The sequence below is a fragment of the Pteropus alecto genome, unplaced genomic scaffold, assembly GCF_000325575.1.
Source record: "Pteropus alecto unplaced genomic scaffold, ASM32557v1 scaffold45, whole genome shotgun sequence".
NCBI classification, from domain to species: Eukaryota; Metazoa; Chordata; class Mammalia; order Chiroptera; family Pteropodidae; genus Pteropus; species Pteropus alecto.
The window spans coordinates 23,075,374-23,083,433 of record NW_006442491.1 but is presented as its reverse complement, the minus strand read 5'-3'; the positions used below and the strand labels follow the sequence as shown (position 1 = coordinate 23,083,433).

Sequence of the window (8,060 nt, the reverse complement as noted above, 5' to 3'; positions counted from 1 at the left end):
TTTTTAATGCCTTTTAATAAAGGCTGGTTGCTTTTGTCATAAAGGTTTTTCACATTTCTTAATAGATTTATTCCTGAGTACCTTATCAGTTTTGTTGCTTTTGTGAGTGGCAAAGTTTTCCCTTTTTTTTTTTTTTTTTTTTGGCTTTCCAAATTTTAATCAGTTTACTAATCATGATGCTTTATTCACAGACACACTCAGAGTAAATGTGCTTTAGTCCCTGGGCACACAAATGAGAACACAGCACACATGTAAAGCAGAGCTAATTGGCTGGAAATGAATTAAAATTTTTGAATTAAATTTTAATTATACAAGCAATACAGGAATACATTTTCCTTTAAATAAAATTAGAGCTTTACAGATAAATCTCTACCGACCTCCCTCACCCCGCCTCCGCCTCCGCCTCCGTCCCCTCCCCCATTCAGAGGTAGTTGCTCTTTGGCTTTTGCCGTTTACCCAAAATGTTTTCCCATCCTATTAAAACATATCTTTTATTCTCTCTTTGTGTGTTTGTTTGCACAGACATGATGTGTACACACTGGAGGTGTTGCTCTCATCTCAGTGTGCCTGCCTTACGGGGCTCCCGGTATAGCCTGCCGCAACGGTGCGGTGCTCCTGGCAGCTGGCGGCGAGCAGCCATAACCGATTACACCACGTTTGATTTCCTTGTTTCCTCCTGATTGACTATTAAAATGTTCCCAGTGTCCCTCCATTAAGACACATCTGTAAGCGGTTCCTTGGACATTGGCCATTTGCACACATGCAAGTGTTTCTCTGGGAGATACTTAGAAAAGGAATTGGATGGGTCATGGGGTATACACTTCTTTAGTTCTAGCAGAGACTGCTAAAATATTCTTCAAAGTGCCATACTAATGGAATCTCCCGCCAGTAGTGTGTAAGTGGCCATTTACCCAGACCATCTCCAAGTTTTACATTTTTAACCAGTCTGATGAATGAAAATAGTATCTTGGTTTAGTGTGTATTTTGCTGAATTACCTGCAAGACTGAATTCTTCATTTGTTTACTGTCCATTTATATTTCCTCTTCTGGATTGTGTGTCCTGTCCATATCCTTTACCTATTTTTTTTAAAGTTTTTTTGTTTTTTGCCTTTTTGCTATTAATTTTTTAGTTCTTTATACATTTTGAATACTAGTACCTTGTTATGTATACCACACATGTTTTCTACGTTGTGATTCTTGTCATTTAATTGTATGATGTCTTTTGTCTTAGAGAAATTTTACATTTTGAAACAAATTTATCAATCTTACATTTAAGCCTTTTGTACAGTCTTATTTAAGAAAGCCTTCCCAATATCAGGTCAAAAGCGTTTTCTGTATTTTCATCTCTAAATTTTATAGTATATGTATATGTATATGCAAATCAAGCATGGTGATTAGTCAATGAGTTGAAACGGAATACTATATATATATATACTTAAGCCTTTATACTACATACAAAAATAAATTCCATACCCATGAATGTTAAGCTCTAATTTTAATTCTGCCTCACCCCCAATGGATAGGTAATTGTCCCAACACCATTTATGGAATAATGTATCATTTCTCCACTGATTTAAAACTGCTGCCTTTGCCCGATGATAAATTCCAATGCGGGTCTATGTCAGAGCCCTTTCTGGTCCACTGATCTATTTGTCTACTCCTAAGCCTGATAATATGCTTTGCTAACTGGCAGGACAAACCCCACCCTCTTTGTTGCTTTTGCAAAATTGCCTTGGTCATCCTTGCATATTTGTCCCACCACATGAATTTTAAAATCAGCCTGTCAAGTTTCAGAAAAGGTTCTGCTAGGATTTTAATTGGGATTACATTGAGTGTATGGATAAGTTTGAAGAAAATTGGTGTTTTCATCATGCTGAGTCTTCCTACCAATGCACATTGCTGTGTTTCTCAGTCCCGGGTCATCTTTTATGTCTTTCAGGGCCGTTTTATGGTTCTCTGGTCAAAGTCTTGCATATTTCCTGATAAGTGTATTCCTAGGTTTATTATAGGTTTTACTGTCAACTGAGAATAGGATTCTCTCTCCCCTTATTTGTTTGGCTCTTTTTCTTTAGTATTCCGTTTCAACTCATTGACTAATCACCATGCTTGATTTGCAGACATACACACAAAGTAAACATTCTTCCTCCCTGAGCACAAATGTGGGCACAGCCAAATACAGAGCCAGCGTAGTTGGCTGAAAACAAATTAGAATCTTTCCAAATTATACTTTAATCAAACAAGTAAAGCATGAATACATTATCCTTATTAAAAGTAGAACAATATGAATATGGCTAAAGTTTTCTTTGGTCACCTAAGATCCGGGTCCCTTCCCCTTCCACGGAGGTGGCCACTGTTCAGAGTTTTATGTATCACCCTCCATATAGTATTGAGGGAGGCATTTTGGATAAATTATACTATCTCACAGGTATTGTACCGTATCCTACATTTTTCATTCCATCTTACATTTTTGAGAACTGCCCATGTTGGTTGGTATAGCAGTTCTTGTTTGCTCCTTTCAGCAGCTGTATAGTACTCCTTCATGTGACTGTACCATGTTTCCCCTTTTCTAGCATCCATAGACCCTGAGAGGTTTCCTCCCTATTATGAAGAACACTGCCAGGAACATCCTCCTGAAAAGTTCCTATAGGGGAGGTACTGAGAGTGGAATCTGGCCTTTATTATGTCCACTGTTCTAGTTTTAATAGACACGGCCCAAGTTGGCTTCTGAAGTGGCTATGAGGAGACCATAGTGTGACCAGTCACTTAGGAAAACACAAATTAAATCAAGAAGAAATCTTTTTTTTCCTAAGTGACTGGTCGGTCACACTGTGGCCTCCTCACAGCTTTTCTGGTCATTTATATTTCCTCCTGTTGGGATCATCTGTGTATATTCTTTGTCCATCATTTTTCTGGGTTGTCTTTTTTTTAATTGATTTATGAGAATTCTTTATATAGTTTTGATATTAATTCCCTGTCTACTCTATGCATTGAACATAATTTTCTACCATTCTGACCCTCATCTTTTAACTGAATTGTATCTTTTATTACAGAATTGTGTCTTTTATTACTTTTAATTTGTATGTCAAATTTAGAATCTGACCTTCAAAAGGCCCTCCATCAAATAAGATCGCAATCATATTTCTTACATTTTTTCTAAAGCTTTTATAGTTCTCTTTCTTGCATTTATATTTTATATTATTTTACGATTTTCACATTTGTCTTTACTGCATATGAAGCTTATTTTTAGTGTGATATTGGTGTTTAATTTTAATAAATTTCAAAATTGATAACCAATATTTTTCAATACCATTTATTGGGTAATCTGTCATTTCTTCAGTAATTTAAAATTGCTGCCTTTGCCCGATGATAAATTCCAATGCGGGTCTATGTCAGAGCCCTTTCTGGTCCACTGATCTATTTGTCTACTCCTAAGCCTGATAATATGCTTTGCTAACTGGCAGGACAAACCCCACCCTCTTTGTTGCTTTTGCAAAATTGCCTTGGTCATCCTTGCATATTTGTCCCACCACATGAATTTTAAAATCAGCCTGTCAAGTTTCAGAAAAGGTTCTGCTAGGATTTTAATTGGGATTACATTGAGTGTATGGATAAGTTTGAAGAAAATTGGTGTTTTCATCATGCTGAGTCTTCCTACCAATGCACATTGCTGTGTTTCTCAGTCCCGGGTCATCTTTTATGTCTTTCAGGGCCGTTTTATGGTTCTCTGGTCGAAGTCTTGCATATTTCCTGATAAGCGTATTCCTAGGTTTATTATAGGTTTTACTGTCAACTGAGAATAGGATCCCCTCTCCTCTTATTTGGCCCTTTTTTTTTTTTTTTTAGTATTCTGTTGAAACTCATTGACTAATCACCATGCTTGATTTCCAGACACACACGCAAAGTAAACATTCTTCCTCCCTGAGCACAAACATGTGGGCACAGCCAAATACAGAGCCAGCGTAGTTGGCTGAAAACAAATTAGAATCTTTCCAAATTATACTTTAATCAAACAAGTAAAGCATGAATACGTTATCCTTATTAGAAGTAGAGCAATAGGAATATAGCTAAAGTTTCCTTGGCTACCCTCTGAATTCCTAGTTTCCCACCCCCTCCACAGTTTTATGTCTCCTTCCATAGAAATATATAGTATTGATGTAGGCATTTCAAACGAATCATCCTACTTTATAGGAATTTTACTGCAAGCTGCTTTTTTTCACTCAATTTTACATTTTTAAGATGCGCTCATATTGATACAAATGGCTCTCGCCCGTTCCTTTTAGTAGCTGTGTTGTATTTATTCCCATGGATGTAGCACATTTTCTCTTCCCCGAGAACTATGAAAGTTTAGTTGCTTCCTTTTCTGTCTTCCATCTCATGAAGCACTGCAGAAAAACAGTATGTGTCTCTGCTGTAATTTTTCTCTAGGGTAGAGAAGTAGAATTTAGAGTCTGAAAGTTTCCACATTTTTAGTTTTAACAAATATTACCAAAATATCCACCATAATTTCTGTACCATTTAAACTTCCAGCCCGAGTGTATGAGAGGACTCTAATCCCCATACCATAAGCATATGTTTTAAATATTTGCCAATCTGATGAGTGAAAAATTGAATCATTTTTTAAATTCACGTATACCTGTTTGCTAGTGAGATTTTTATATGTGAGTGGCATTTGTATTTTCTCTTTTCTGAAATATCTGTTTATTTTTTCTCATTTAAAAATTAGATTGTTTATCTAATTGATTTGTAGAATTTCCTAATCTATTCTGGATATTAATCTTTAATATATATATATTTTATATATAGATATATATAAAACAAGTAATTTCTTCCAGCTTGTCTGTTACCTTTAACTCTTTGTAGGACCTTATGTTAGATGGAAGTTATCAATTTTGACATAATCAAATTTATCAATATTTCCCTTTATTCCTTTTATTTACATATCATGTTTAAGGCTTTTCCTTACTCCTAAGGTTTAAATATATACTGAATTCTTTTCTAATAGTTTTGTTTTTATTCGAGTCATTAATGCACCTGGAATATATTTTTATGATTGAAATGAGATATAATCTAACCTTTCTCCAAACATACAGCTGATTATTGCAGCGCAATAGATTGACTAGTTCATCCTTTCTCCACTGATCCGAAGTGAAACTCCCTCACGTACTGATCCATGGTGCTAGGAGGTTTGAGGCCCCTGTTCTGTTTCACCAATCTAAATATTCTTGTCTGTACCGGACTATTTTATCTGCCGTAGCTTTATACCTTTTGATATCATTAAGTAAAATGTCCCATTTCATTGTGCTCCCTTTTCAATTATCTAACTATTACTGCACATTAAGTCCTTCACAGGAATTTTAAAACCCGCCTGTCTAATTCTGTGAATTTGAGATTAATTTGGGGAAAATTGACATCAATACAATACTGAACCTTTCAATCTACAGTAGAGCCCTGCGTTGATTCTGATCATCTTGTGCGTCCATCAGCTGCATATTATAGTTCTCTCCATAAAGAAGCTGCCCGTTTCCTAATGGATTTTATTGTTGTTATGAATGAGTTCTCTCCCTTTCTTGTTTTGCTTTTGCTTGCTACATTTTTCTAAATCTACTTACTAATCACTATACTTCATTCATAGACACTCACAAAGTAAACGTTCTTTCTCCCTGGGCACAAACATGCGAACAGTGCCAAACACACAGAGCTGGCATAATTGGCTGAAAATGAATGAGAATTTTTTCAAATTAAAGTTTAATGACACAAGCGAAACATGAATTCATTCGCCTTTTTAAAAAATAGAACATTGCAGATGAAGCTCAAGTCCCTTTTGGCCACCCACTGCCATCCCATTTCCTTCTTCCTCCCCAGAGGTAAACACTATAATGGGCTCAAATGTACTTTTCTAGACTGTCTAAAAACTTGTAAATACATAAATAGGTACCCACAGGAAATATATGGTACAGTTGTCTCAAATAACGAGAATCTTGTCTTTTCCTTTCCGGTTTTCATTGATATTCAATTTTTGTATTGACCTGGATTTCATTATGGTTACAGAATAGAATGTCAATATTATCACCCATTACAAAGTAAAAGTAAAGATACAGAAGTTGGGAGCTAGCAATTGAGGGAAGGGGGTAGGAGGGACGACAGGGATGATAGTGGAAAGACGGGAGCTTCTGTGAAGGCACAGTGGACAAGGAGTGAAGGGGAAAGCAGATTCTTAAAATTAAAAAAATAACCTTCGAAGTACTTTAAAACTGTGTATGGGGAAGCAGAGATGGAGCGGAGTGTTTTCCAAGCGACCTAAAGCCTAATCTATCACACGGGACATCAGTAGATCTTATGAACTAGAAATAGGTTTAGCAGATGCTGTTCAGAGAACTCTCATGACCCAGTTTGGACTAGGATCTCATAAGGAGACATCTTCAGGCAGCTTCAAGGAAGCACTTTCCTCCCTGATTAAAGAGATGCACCTGGAGAGCTTTCTCGGTCTTTCCCCTTTCTTTCTGCCTGGGTGAAAATGTGATGCTTGGAGCTCTAACAGCCATCGTGTGACCAGGAGGGGAAGGCCATGAGACAACAACTCTGCTGACTCAGTCTGGACACCTGAAACCACTGACTTCTGGATTTTACATTCTTTGAAATAAATGTTCTTATTGTTTAAGCCACTCTCAGGTGTTCTGTTAGATGCTGGTGAAATCTTCCTTCCTAATACAAGGGATCTAAGAGCTTTTTAGAGCTGGAGAGGTTACCATAAGGAGCAGATCACACACTCTGGGGAGAGAGTTTGGAGGTGGGGAGAAGACAGCTCCTCATCAAGCCCTTCTATCCTCTTGGATTTTTTGTAACTATATGTATACATTATGTGGAAAGAAATAGAAAATTGGCTTTAAAAAAAATTCTGATAAGTATCAGGATGTAAACAGTGGTTGCCCCTGGGTACTTTAGGTACTTAGCAACTTTCTAAGATGTCCACAAATTATTTTTGTAATTAAAAAATATTTTTAGGCAATGACATATGAAAGAGGTAAGTTTTGGGCCCAGAGCTTAGAAGAGACTGCCCCAGTGAAATCCTAGGTAAAGACTTGGATTCAAAGGACTTGAGAGCTGGAGTCAGGGTTGAGGGTGGGGGGACAGGTGCAGGCAGAGTGGGCATGGATCTCATCTCTCACCTGGTCCACATGTGGCCAGCAACCTCCATGGAGTATTCAGGGGACAGCAGTGAGCCCAGCGTGTGTGGGACACACAGAATTAGGGGCATGGATGCAGCAGGAGGGAGAGCAGTGACAAATCAGCAGGCCAGTGCATGCAGGGCCTGTGTGTCATGTTAAGATTCGTAAAGGTGATGAGGAACCAGTGAATGTGCTTAAGCAGGGAGACAGGTGTGATCACTTTTTCATTTAGTCACATTTCTTTGCCAGTGAAAGAGGCTCAACTCAGCCAGCTCAGGCAGAAAGACAACTCGAGTCTACGGCCATGCCACCCTGAACAAGCCCGATCCCGTCTGATCTCAGAAGCTAAGCAGGGTTGGGTCTGATTAGTACTTGGATGGGAGACCACCTAGGAAGACCAGGTGCTGTAGGTGTAAAAAAGAAAAAAAGGATTGTAAGCAGACGAGGTCCTTGTAATCTGTAAGGTCAACCAGGGGTTGCCTCGCCTAAAAAAAAAAAGATAGGAAGGGAAGGGAAGGAAGGAAGAGAAGGAAGGCAGGGAAGGGAGAGAGGGAGGGAGAGAGGCAGAGAGAGAGAGGGAGAAAGACAACTCGATTGCTTACTTACCCAAACAACAGGTCAGGCTAGTTGGGCCTCCAGGTCACCTGGAGATGGGGACTTGACGGTCAGACCCTCTCTCATCTCCATACCTCCACATCCTGCTGCATACCAACCTCATTCTTTCAGGTTTGTGACCAAACAGAGACCAAGGTGGGAGTGCAGGAGTTGGGTTAAGAGGCCTCACTCAAGTCAGTGCTACTTGCTACTCACTGTTTTGTCTAATTTCTCTGTCCTCAGTGTCCTCGTCTGTGAAGTGGGGATAACAGCACCAGCCTTACACTGTTGTGAGGTCAA

The 8,060-nt window shown here is 38.4% G+C and overlaps 1 non-coding gene across 1 annotated transcript; it reads left to right on the top strand.

The window, feature by feature from the left end:
- The first annotated feature begins 7,460 nt into the window (after positions 1-7,460).
- On the top strand, positions 7,461-7,579 carry LOC112471338. The gene has a single exon (XR_003043246.1). It is a non-coding gene; the product is annotated as a 5S ribosomal RNA (ribosomal RNA).
- Positions 7,580-8,060: the final 481 nt, after the last annotated feature.